Genomic DNA, 13,007 nt, shown 5'->3' with positions numbered 1-13,007 from the left:
AAAAGAATATCTGTTGACACATTGCTTTTATAGTGTGGAAGAGTTCCTCCAAAATCCTCGAGAGTCTAAGTGATGATTATGCAAATACTGTAACCATTAATATTGGCCTATAAATACATTCAGATGTAATTCTCAAGTTTATAATGGGGTTCAAGTATAAGTTGTATAGCGACTTGCCCAGTATATGAAGTAAAATTCTGTGAATGTAATTCTGTAGTGTACATGTCAGTTCATAGTGTAGAAGAGTTCCTCAAAAATCCTTAGAGCTTAAGTGAGGATCATGCAAATACTTTAATCATTAATATTGGCTTATACATGTATTCAGTTGTAAACTTCAAGTTTCTAATGTGGTTTAATTATAACTCACACATTGACTTGCCCAGTATATGAAGTGCTGTAAAATTTTGTGAACATAATTTTCTAGTTTCTAAAGTGTTTTAATTATAAGATATACTTTGACCTGTCCAATATCTGATGTGCTGTACTGTACATGTAAGATTTACTGGACCAATAAATACAATACAATACAATACAATATTTTACTTTTTTAAGCTGATGTTTCTCATTGATTCAGTAAACAAACCAAACGGATCAGATACTATGTACTTATATGGCCAAAAGTAATAAATAAAGTAGACTGATTATTGGCTTCAGTGTCCAAGGTTGTTGAATAAGTCAGTTTGCAGTCTGCTTGTTTCTATTAAATCATTGTCCACCCACGGTAGCTGAGTGGTCAGTGTGACATACTGTCAATCTTAAGGGCCCGGGTTTCATCCCCAGCTGGATCAGAGATTTTCTCCGCTCAGGGACTGGGTGTTGTGTTGTCCTCATCATCACCTATTCATCCTCATCCAAGCACTGCTGTCTCTCTCTCTCTCTCTCTCTCTCTCTCTCTCTCTCTCTCTCTCATTCATTCATTCGAAATTCATCTGTCTGTCTCTAATTTGATTGTCTGGTCAATTGTCTTTGTCATGGTTTCTAAATCTGTCTCTACTTGTGTGACACGCTTCGTGATGTCATCATGAGCAGTGACGCACTTTCCTACTTTTGTCTTCATGGTGTCACACGTGCAACTTAACTATTTGACATTGGTTTCAAGAACATTGATTTTGGTTTCATTATGTTTTGCTAAAACTGTTAATTTTGAAAACTAGGTGGCCATTTCATTGATCCTTTTGTTTAAGTCAGTACCAATTTTGCTTAATTTAGTGTCATTAGCATCAAGTTTTTTGTTTATTTCCTGAAATTTTTCCGTAAACTATTTGTCATTGTTCTCTAAACTTGTATTCATCAGCTGAAATTGTTGCATGATTGTATTGATAAGTTGTGAGAAATTTACTGTTAGAACATTATCTGCCTCCAGTGAATCGTGAGAATTTACTGCTTCTGATTCCGTTTCCATATCTTGTGACTCTATGTTACTGTTGGTTGCTACGGTTAGATTATTTAGGTTCTGTATTTCATTTACTGTTTCGCTTGTTTGAGCATTAGTGTTTTGAGCAAGCGTAATTTAATTCTATGCATCTTCATTGGATACGGAACTTGCAGTAGGTGAACTGTTTATGTTATCCATTCTATTTGCCATACTACGAGTCATGACCATATCAATAGCAAAAGTGTAGTAACTTTTTTCTGAAAATTCAGTAAAGTAAATGCATGAAATATTTTTAAACTCATCTCTACAGCAAATGAGTATCTACAATGTTTAGCTTGTATGTAACTGTTATTCAAACAATGCATAGAGTTGATCTATTATTGATGATGTATCTACACGCCATGTTGTCTCCACTGAGCTGTGTATCAGCCATTTTGCAATAATTATTGTCGTACTTTGAAAATCTGAATAATTTTTTTTAAAAAAAAATCAAACTCAGCAGTAAAAATCACTTTTTAACTTTTGCTAAACTTCACTATATATCGCGAGTTAATGAAAGAAGAAATTAGCTCACCAATAACGTTCTGGCCAACGTGTTGCCAATGTAAATAATTTAATACATATGTATGTAAATATGATTATTTATATTATTTTATGTTTTCTTATAATTTTTGTTGAACTGAATTGATATAGAGGGAAATAATTAAAAATCAGCGAATGCATTTAAACCATGATAGGGTGGCATTGGACATATGCTTTGACAATTTCGTCACCGTAAGGAGGAGGTTCATGGGCCATGTTATTTCTGACCTAAAATGAGGTAAATACTGAAAATACAGTTTACATATAATGTTGAAATTTTTGGATCATGGATTAAACAAATAACGAAATCACAATAACATTAATCATAACTATAATGACTTACATTGGGAATACAACATGAATCACTAGTGATATGTTGATTATCCGCACGTCGGTATCTCATCTGTGTGCAGTGGACACTTCCTTACATAATTACTAGTATGCGCCCTGCAGTACGCAGTGACTTTTTATAAAATTAAAGAGTTTAAATTAGAGTGGCTAGTCTAACGCGCTCCCCCTGTGGGTTTGGGGTAAGAATAGGCCCAAGGTATTCCTGCCTGTCGTAAGAGGCGACTAAAAGGAGTCCCTCCCCCTCAAGGGGGTTGTTTGCATCTGCGTCCAGAGGTGGACGGTTCAATGACTTACATTTATGGTTATTTTGGTTTTTCGCTTATTCTGGTTTCTTCCTTCCTTTGTTTGTTTCCTTTCTTTGTTCTCCCTGTCTCACTGTCTTCCTTACTTTTTACCTTGCCTTCTACTCCTTGCCTTCTTGTCCACCCTATGGTCTCCACCTCGGTGTTTGAGACAGTCTGTCCTTTATCTGCCTCTCTCCCCCTTTTTTTCCTATTCTTCTTTCCTCCCCGTGTGTGCCTGGAGGCCAACCCACGCGTTCACACGCATAGCCAATGATGGGGTAATGCATAATTCCCCTCCCTGGGTAGACAAGTAAGGCACGCACGTACCCCCTGATAAAGGCCAGGCCCAGGAAGAGGCGATTGCCTGAGCTGACACCTTCCGACCATGCCGATTGGTCCCTCCGTCCATTTCTCAGGAGGTGTAAACATTCACCTAAGGTGGGAGCGCCCTCTGAGAGGGTCCCCACAAGGAAGGAGCCCGCCATCTGAGACTCTGGCAATCATGGGGGATTCATCCGCAATGGATTTCTCTTCTTCTTCTCTCGCGACTTCTGCCCAAAAGCATAAACTTGTCCAGCCCCAGTGACAAAAATGCTACTGCCTGCCCCAAAGTTCCTCGTAGTTTCTAGATCTGAGGACGGAAAAGATTTTTCATCTGTCAACCCTTTCATTGTTCAGAAGGGCGTAGATGCCATAGCCGGACCTGTCAAGTCTTGTACAGTTAGAAACTGAGAGCGCCTTTCAGGTATAAAAACTCCTTCGGGCCACACTCCTGTACACATTCCCTGTCCGGATGGTGGCTCACCACACTTTGAATTCTTCGCGTGGTGTGGTATATACTAGATCACTCGACGGATTGACTGATGAGGAGATTCAGTCTTTCATTGCTGAGCAGGGTGTGACGGCTGTCCATAGGGTCATGAAAAGGGTCGACAATGACCTTGTACTGGCCCGGACCCTTTTCTTGACCTTTGATAGTGTTCAGCTGCCGTCGTGCATCAAAGCAGGCTATGAGGTTATTTCTGTTCGCCCCTACGTCCCGACACCTACGCGCTGCTACCAGTGTCAGCATTTTAATCACACCCGCCAGTCGTGTTCTGATGCAGCTAAATGCGTCACTTGTGGCAGGGACGCCCATGAGGGTGACTGTCCACCTCCATCTCCTCATTGTGTGAACTGTCAGGGTGACCATGCAGCATCCTCCTGCGACTGTCCCATCTACAAGGATGAACGCTGTATACAGGAAATTCGGGTCAAAGAAAAAGTGTCCACCTCGGCTGCTCACAAGCTATTTGCTAGTAGGAAGCCAACGCTGCTCCCAGTGGGGAAATACAGTACTGTCCTCACGTCTCCTCAACCTACCAGGGAGTTGTCGACACAGACATGCGATCTGACCTTTAGCGCTACGGTCGTTCGTTCGGCCAGTGCTAAGATCGCCCGGTCAACATCTCTTCCTCTCGTCACCCCTAAGACACAAGCACCTTCGTCAGCTTCTGCCAGATGCATGGGCCTTCAAGAAGGAACCGTGCCGTGAGGACTTCCTACGTACCCCGAACTCCCAGCCATCGACCAGTACTTCAACTAAACAACCTTCCAAGAAGGCTCATAGGAAGCAAAGTTCTCCTTCTCCACCATGGCGCGTTTCTTCTCCTGCACCACCCAGCGGTTGCTGCCCCAGGCCGTCATCCGTTTCGCATGGCCGCACCACTGGTAGCCGAACATCTGGCTGTTCACCGGCGGATGAAGCTCCCCCTCCCGGCCATCTTAACACGGTGGCCAACGAACCTATTGAAAAAATGGAGGATGACTCTCCACCTATTGATGGTGGCAGCAGTGGTCGCTTGAAGCCAGGCCCTCAGTGGCCTTCGAGGTGACCCCTTCTTGCTTCTCCTTTTTCTTTTTCTTCTCATGATGGCACTTCTTCATTGGAATATTCACAGCATTCACTCCAACTGCAACGACTTAAAGTTGCTGCTATGCTTGCACTGTCCACTCGTAGTAGCTCTCCAGGAAACAAAGCTATGCCCATGTGATCGAATTGACTTGGCACACTATGCCTCTGTGCATTTTGACCTACCCCCTGTGGCAGGTATTACAGCTTTCGCAACCAACAGCCGCCCCATCAGGAAAGAAGGAAGGAGAGGGAAAGACGAAAGGATGTGGGCCCTAAGGGAGAGGGCAAGGAGTCACTCCAATCCCGGGAGTGGAAAGACCCACCTTAGGGGGGAAAAAGGACAGGTACACACACACACACACACACACACACACACACACACACACACACACAGTAAGGGCAAAGAGTTTGGGCAGAGATGTCAGTCGAGGCGCCCACACACACACACACACACACACACACACACACACACACACACACAGTAACGGCAAAGAGTTTGGGCAGAGATGTCAGTCGAGGCGGAAGTACAGGGGCAAAGATGATGTTGAAAGACAGGTGAGGTATGAGCGGCGGCAAATTGAAATTCGAAATTAGCGGAGATTGAGGCCTGGCGGATAACGAGAAGAGAGGATATGCTGATGGGCAAGTTCTCATCTCTGGAGTTCTGACAGGTTGGTGTTAGTGGGAAGTAACCAGATAACCCGGATGGTGTAACACTGTGCCAAGATGTGCTGGCCGTGCACCAAGGCATGTTTAGCCACAGGGTGATCCTCATTACCAACAAACACTGTCTGCCTGTGTCCAATCATGCGAATGGACAGTTTGTTGCTGGTCATTCCCACATAGAAAGCTTCACAGTGTAGGCAGGTCAGTTGGTAAATCACGTGGGTGCTTTCACACGTGGCTCTGCCTTTGATCGTGTACACCTTCCGGGTTACAGGACTGGAGGAGGTGGTGGTGGGAGGGTGCATGGGACAGGTTTTACACTGGGGGCGGTTACAACGGTAGGAGCTAGAGGCTAGGGAAGATGGTTTGGGGATTTCATAGGGTTGAACTAAGAGGTTACGAAGGTTAGGTGGACGGTGGAAAGACACTCTTGGTGGAGTGGGGAGGATTTCATGAAGGATGGATCTCATTTCAGGGCAGGATTTGAGGAAGTCATATCCCTGTTGGAGACCCACATTCAGAGTCTGATCCTGTCACAAGTGGGGCACTTTTGGGGTTCTTCTGTGGGAGGTTCTGGGTTTGAGGAGATGAGGAAGTGGCTCTGGTTATTTGCTTCTGTACCAGGTCAGGAGGGTAGTTGCGTGATGCGAAAGCTGTTTTCAGGTTGTTGGAGTAATGGTTCAGGGATTCCAGACTGGAGCAGATTCGTTTGCCACGAAGACCTAGGCTGTAGGGAAGGGACCGTTTGATGTGGAATGGGTGGCAGCTGTCATAATGGAGGTACTGTTGCTTGTTGGTGGGTTTGATGTGGACGGATGTGTGAAGCTGGCCATTGGACAAATGGAGGTCAATGTCAAGGAAAGTGGCATGGGATTTGGAGTAGGACCAGGTGAATCTGATGGAACCAAAGGAGTTGAGGTTGGAGAGGAAATTCTGGAGTTGTTCTTCACTGTGAGTCCAGATCATGAAAATATCATCAATACGTCTGTACCAAACTTTGGGTTGGCAGGCCTGGGTAACCAAGAAGGCTTCCTCTAAGTGACCCATGAATAAGTTGGCGTACGAGGGGGCCATCCTGGTACCCATGGGTGTTCCCTTTAATTGTTGGTATGTCTGGCCTTCAAAAGTGAAGAAGTTGTGGGTCAGGATGAAGCTGGCTAAGGTAATGAGGAAAGAGGTTTTAGGTAGGGTGGCAGGTGATCGGCATGAAAGGAAGTGCTCCATCACAGCGAGGCCCTGGATTTGCGGAATATTTGTGTATAAGGAAGTGGCATCAATGGTTAAAAAGATTGTTTCCGGGGGTAACAGACTGGGTAAGGATTCCAGGCGTTCGAGAAAGTGGTTGGTGTCTTTGATGAAGGATGGGAGACTGCATGTAATGCATTGAAGGTGTTGATCTACATAGGCAGAGATACGTTCAGTGGGGGCTTGGTAACCAGCTACAATGGGATGGCCGGGATCATTGGGTTTGTGAATTTTAGGAAGAAGGTAGAAGGCAGGGGTGCGGGGTGTTGGTGGGGTCACGAGGTTGATGGAGTCAGGTGAAAGGTTTTGTAGGGGGTCTAAGGTTCTGAGGATTCCTTGAAGCTCCGCCTGGACATCAGGAATGGGATTACCTTGGCAAACTTTGTAAGTAGTATTGTCTGAAAGCTGACGCAGTCCCTCAGCCACATACTCCCAACGATCAAGTACCACGGTCGTGGAACCCTTGTCTGCCGGAAGAATGACGATGGATCAGTCAGCCTTCAGATCACGGATAGCCTGGGCTTCAGCAGTGGTGATGTTGGGAGTAGGATTAAGGTTTTTTAAGAGGGATTGAGAGGCAAGGCTGGAAGTCAGAAATTCCTGGAGAGTTTGGAGAGGGTGATTTTGAGGAAGAAGAGGTGGGTCCCGCTGTGACGGAGGACGGAACTGTTCCAGGCAGGGTTCAATTTGGATAGTGTCTTGGGGAGTTGGATCATTAGGAGTAGGATTAGGATCATTTTTCTTCATGGCAAAGTGATATTTCCAGCAGAGAGTACGGGTGTAGGACAGTAAATCTTTGACAAGGGCTGTTTGGTTCAATCTGGGAGTGGGGCTGAAGGTGAGGCCTTTGGATAGGACAGAGATTTCGGATTGGGAGAGAGGTTAACTACTGAATTAGGGTGTTGTGGTTCCAGATTGTGTTGATTGGCATTTTGAGGTTTTGGGGGGAGTGGAGCTGGAAGTGGGAGATTGAGTAGATGGGAGAGACTGGGTCTGTGTGCAATGAGAGGAGGTTGAGGTTTGCTGGAAAGGTTGTGAAGGGTGAGAGAGTTGCCTTTCCAGAGGTGGGAAACCAGGAGATTGGATAGTTTTTTGAGGTGGAAGGTGGCATGCTGTTCTAATTTGCGGTTGGCCTGTAGGAGGATGCTCTGAACAGCTGGTGTGGATGTGGGAGAGGAAAGACTGAGGACTTTTATTAAGGATAGGAGTTGACGGGTGTGTTCATTGGCTGAGTTGATGTGTAGGTGAAGGATTAGGTGGGTGACGGCAATGGATTGTTCAGTTTGGAACTGGTATAGGGACTGATGGAAAGAAGGGTTACAGCCAGAGATGGGAACTTTAAGTGTGAGGCCTTTGGGGGTAATGCCAAATGTCAGACAAGCTTGAGAAAATAAAATATGGTAGTGTAATCTGGCTAGGGCAAAGGCATGTTTGCGGAGGGAATGTAAATAAAACTTAATGGGGTCATTGTGGGGATGGTGTGAGGGTGACATGGTATTAGAAGGTGGAAAGTGTAACATGAGGTTGAAATGAAAATGAAAATAAAAATATAAATATATGGGGAGAGATAAGGGTGAACTGGAAAGCAACTGGAGATCTGGTGTGAAAAAAGGCGAAAAAGTGTTGGTTATAGCTGGGCTTGTTGATCCTGTGGTGAACAGGGGGAGGGATGGGGGGATGTGGGTTTTTTGGGGGAGAGGGTGGGGAGTTGTTCCAGTCCCGGGAGTGGGGGGACTTGCCTTGGGGGGAGGGAGGGGCGGGTGTGCGCTCGCATACACACCCGTGTCCAGCCGCACGTGCACAGGCACAAGCAGACATTGCCATGGATGCACAAGAAGCAACTATTATGAGCTTATTACAGTATAGTAATGCCTTTGATACTGTCAGCTTTGACATTTTACTTGCCAGACTTAGCATTCTCAATTTCTCGGCAAGTGCAGTGCAAAGGTTTCACTGATATCTGACATCCCACCAGCAATACATCATGCCACAATGGAGGCAGATAGTATTAGGCAACCCCCAGGGTTTGTGTCTGTGTATGTGTGGTTGGATATGGGTGTGTGTGCGAGTGTATACCTGTCCTTTTTTCCGCCTAAGGTAAGTCTTTCCTCTCCCAGGATTGGAATGACTCCTTATCCTCTCCCTTAAAACCCACATCCTTTCGTCTTTCCCTCTCCTTCCCTCTTTCCTGATGAAGCAACCATTGGTTGCGAAAGCTTGAATTTTGTGTGTATATTTGTGTGTCTATTGACCTGCCAGCACTTTAGTTTGGTAAGTCACATCATCTTTGTTTTTAGATATATTTTTCCCACGTGGAATGTTCACTGATATTGCAGTCAAAGTAGCAATGCCATAAGACAGTAATGATTTGCAGAATGAGCTTCAGAGAATTGATGAATAGTTGGCAGTTGACCCAGAATGTAAATAAATGTAACATATTGTTCTTACATAGAAAAAGAAATCCACTATTCTGTAGCCACACTATTGATGAAAAACCACTGGAAATAGTATCTGCCACAAAATATCTAGGAGTAACTATTCAGAGCAACCTTAAGGGGAATGACCACATAAAACAAGTAGTTGGAAAAGCAGAAGCCAAACTTAGATTCATATGAATAATCTTAAGGAAATGTAACTCATCCATGAAGGAAGTGGCTTACAAGGTGCTTGTCTGACTGATTGATGAGTATTGTTTATCTGTTTGGGATCTGTACCAGATAGGACTGATAGCATAGATAGAGAAGATCCAATGAAGAGTGGCATGTTTCATTACATCATCACCTAGTTGCATGAGAGTGTTATGGAGATGCTCAACAAACTCCATTGGCAGATGTTATAAGAGACACATTGTGCACCACTGAGAGAGATTTACTATTGAAATTTTGAAAGAGCGCTTTCTGGGAACAGTCAGATGACATATTACTTTCTCCCACATACATTTCATGTAATGACCACAAGAAGAAAATTCAAGAAAGCAGAGCCAATACGAGGCTTCTTTCCAAGTGCTGTTCATGAGTGGAGGACTCAGTTAGTGGTACAAAGAGCACCCTCCACCATACACCTATATGTGGCTTGTGGTGTATGATGTAGATATAGATGAACACTGTTTGCCCAAGTTATCAGTTACAATTTGTGGGCATAGACAGAAGATGTATACTGGCAACACACAATATCCTGTATCAGAGGATGCTCTACAACATGACTGTTATGACCTCAGTGCCTGTTTCCAGATATGTGCCTCTCACAAGTTTCTCAGAATTCTGCATGTTGGAACTGCCATGTGGTTGGTTCTTACCAGCCACCTGGCCTTCATTTGTGCTAGTTTCTGTGATCTCAGCTTTTATTTTCAGTAACTGTTGCTCTTTTTCACTCCCCTTCCGTTTTTCTATATCTTTAATTTTGCAACCTGCCTATTCCCCCACCACACTGCCCTCTCCAACACCTGTCTAGCATGTATAATGCACTTTACTTTCTGCTCTTATTGACTCTTGCATGATTTATTTTTCAGTAATCTCTATCTTGCTTAGTACCCTATTCTCCTTCATCCAATCTATAAAGTCTCCCATGACCCTAGGTTCGGGGCAACTTTTCCATAACTCTCACTGTTTCCTAAATCTCACCCACCTTCTTCCTTCATCACTCTACCTTTCCCTTCAGTCCTCCTGCCAGAAGAAGGAGCCAATGGCTCCAAATGCTTGTGTATTTCCATGATCCTTGTATGTGTTTTCTCCAGTCAACACTTGGCAAGTAGATCTTGTATCTATCCAGTAATATTTTCAAACATTGGTTATTTTTGTTGACACGTTATCCCTACAGAACAGATTGGAAAGCTTGCATTTTTTTGAAATTCTGTGGTTGGAGAATATTTGTCAGTTCCTGAAGAGGCAAACTGTTATACCGGTCTTCAGGTTGCCATGGAATATAAGTGTTTAATATGCTATCAGTGATGAGGTCATCAGAGATTGGGGATGAGATCATATTGGGAAAGGAAGGAAAGAGAAATTGAGTGTGTCCTTTCTAAGTAACAATCCAGGCAATGACTGTAAGCAGTGGAGAAAATGGGAAACCTAAATCTGGAAGCCCAAAGAGTTTGGGCCACCATTGGCCTGAAGATTTATTTAGGTAGTTACATTTTATTTGCATAGAGCCAGCGGAATGCTGGATTTTGTAAATGTCATAAATAATAATATGACAGTAATTACATTAACAAAATATTATGTTAACAGAATCTTCCTTCAGTTCTTGGTAGAACAACATTATAATAAATGAAAAGCACCAGTTTGTTTTTGCTCTACAACATTACTTTTGTTGTGTTAACCAGTTTTCGGCTTACAAGGCCATCTTCAGACATTTACTGCGTATTTTCACCAAAGAAGTTGCAATGTTTACAAACAACATTGAAAGAGAAGCAAAAACATACAGCAAGCAACATCTTTGACAGTGTGGTGGTAGTGCATTGAAGACTGTCAAGTAAATAGATAAAAATGGACTAAACAGGAAAAACTTTAACACAAAATAGGAACAGCATGCCTACATAACAGTTTCTATTAATAAACAAAACTAATAAAATAAAATTAGTACTTGACAAGGCTACATCAGGAGGTATAAAAAAATGGAGAGTGATACACAAACCTATTGAAAGAAGAAACAATCATCAGCATGTTATACCCTTATAATCCTATCATCAGTGTCTAACATGCAGTGTCTTTTAGTTGCCGGCCGGAGTGGCCGTGCAGTTCTGGGTGCTACAGTCTGGAGCCGAGTGACTGCTACAGTCGCAGGTTCGAATCCTGCTTCGGGCATTGATGTGTGTGATGTCCTTAGGTTAGTTAGGTTTAATTAGTTCTAAGTTCTAGGCGACTGATGACCTCAGAAGTTAAGTCGCATAGTGCTCAGAGCCATTTGAACCATTTTTTTGCCTTTTAGTTACATATTATTCATATGTTCTCTCAATTCTTAGCTATGGCCTTCTTTTTTGGGGAACAAATGCACAGAATATGAATGCAATTTTCAAACTCCAGAAAAGAGCCATAAGAACAATAACCAAAAATACTAGTCAAGCTCATTGTAAAGATCTGTTCAAAACACTAGGGATTTTAACTGCTCCATGTGAATACATTTGCCAGTCAGTTGTACACATCAAAAATAACATTGGTAATTACTGCACAAACAGCTCTGTCCATGACCATGCAACAAGATATAGACTCAACTTACATTTACCAAGAAAAAATAAACATAAAACTCAAAACAGCATTTTCTACCATGGAATAAAACTGTACAATAAATTACCAAAAGAGATTAAAGAAATTACAAAAATACACTTATTTAAAAAGGCAGCTAAAAATTACCTATTATGCAATACATTTTATACATTGAAGGATTACTTAGATAAAACAGAGTAGGGGTTTCATAAAAAATGTTATACAAATAAATAATAATAACACTGCAGGAGTAGATTTAATGATTGTCTCCAACTAGAATTCTGTAAATTTTTGTGTACACAAATTAGCTCATTTTAAATTGATATAAACTTATAAATACTTTGCCATGTCCTATGCCCTTGTAAAAAGACATCTACAGATGAATAAAGATAATACTACTACTAATGTATCTACTGAATACATAAGGAACTTAAGCAATATCAATAAGACAAACAGAAATAAATAGATGCAGGAAAATGGAGGCATCTGAGGGAACATATTGTAAATGCAGCCTTTGAGAGTGTGGTGGTACAGAACATTGTAACAGTTTGCATTAAATAAATGAATCAAGTAATATATAAACAATATTTGGTGAGACAACTCAAGAGGTGTTAAACATGGACAGTAATACAAGTATCAGTTAAGAGAAAGCCTTAACAACTGAAACAACAGTCTAGTCTTTAGATTAGATTAGATTAGATTTACTTTCATTCCAATTGATCCGTAGTGAGGAGGTCCTCCAGGATGTGGAACATGTCAGAAAAACAACAATACATGACAAATATTTAAACTAAAACAAATAAGCTAATGTACCTTTCCCTTCAGTCCTCCTGCCAGAAGAAGGAGCCAATGGCTCCAAATGCTTGTGTATTTCCATGATCCTTGTATGTGTTTTCTCCAGTCAACACTTGGCAAGTAGATCTTGTATCTATCCAGTAATATTTTCAAACATTGGTTATTTTTGTTGACACGTTATCCCTACAGAACAGATTGGAAAGCTTGCATTTTTTTGAAATTCTGTGGTTGGAGAATATTTGTCAGTTCCTGAAGAGGCAAACTGTTATACCGGTCTTCAGGTTGCCATGGAATATAAGTGTTTAATATGCTATCAGTGATGAGGTCATCAGAGATTGTTAAATTTCCAAAAATGCTGAAACACTTAATTCTTTGTTCCTGACCAAGAAACCAAATACCAATTTTTGTAAGTCTAGCTTCAAAATTGCCTTAATAGAAACATTTTTGAAAAAACCCTTCATCCCATATTTCACCCCCTTGATGTTGGTATTTCAAAAAATCCCTGCTTAAATGACACCGGCAATATAAGATCCACACCTCCAAATTTCAAGTTTCTATCGTATCTATCACTGGACTGGGCAATGATGAGGCAGTCAGTCAGGGCATTATATATA

The sequence above is a fragment of the Schistocerca piceifrons genome, chromosome 5 (genome assembly GCF_021461385.2).
Source record: "Schistocerca piceifrons isolate TAMUIC-IGC-003096 chromosome 5, iqSchPice1.1, whole genome shotgun sequence".
NCBI classification, from domain to species: Eukaryota; Metazoa; Arthropoda; class Insecta; order Orthoptera; family Acrididae; genus Schistocerca; species Schistocerca piceifrons.
Note: the sequence above shows the minus strand (reverse complement) of the source record.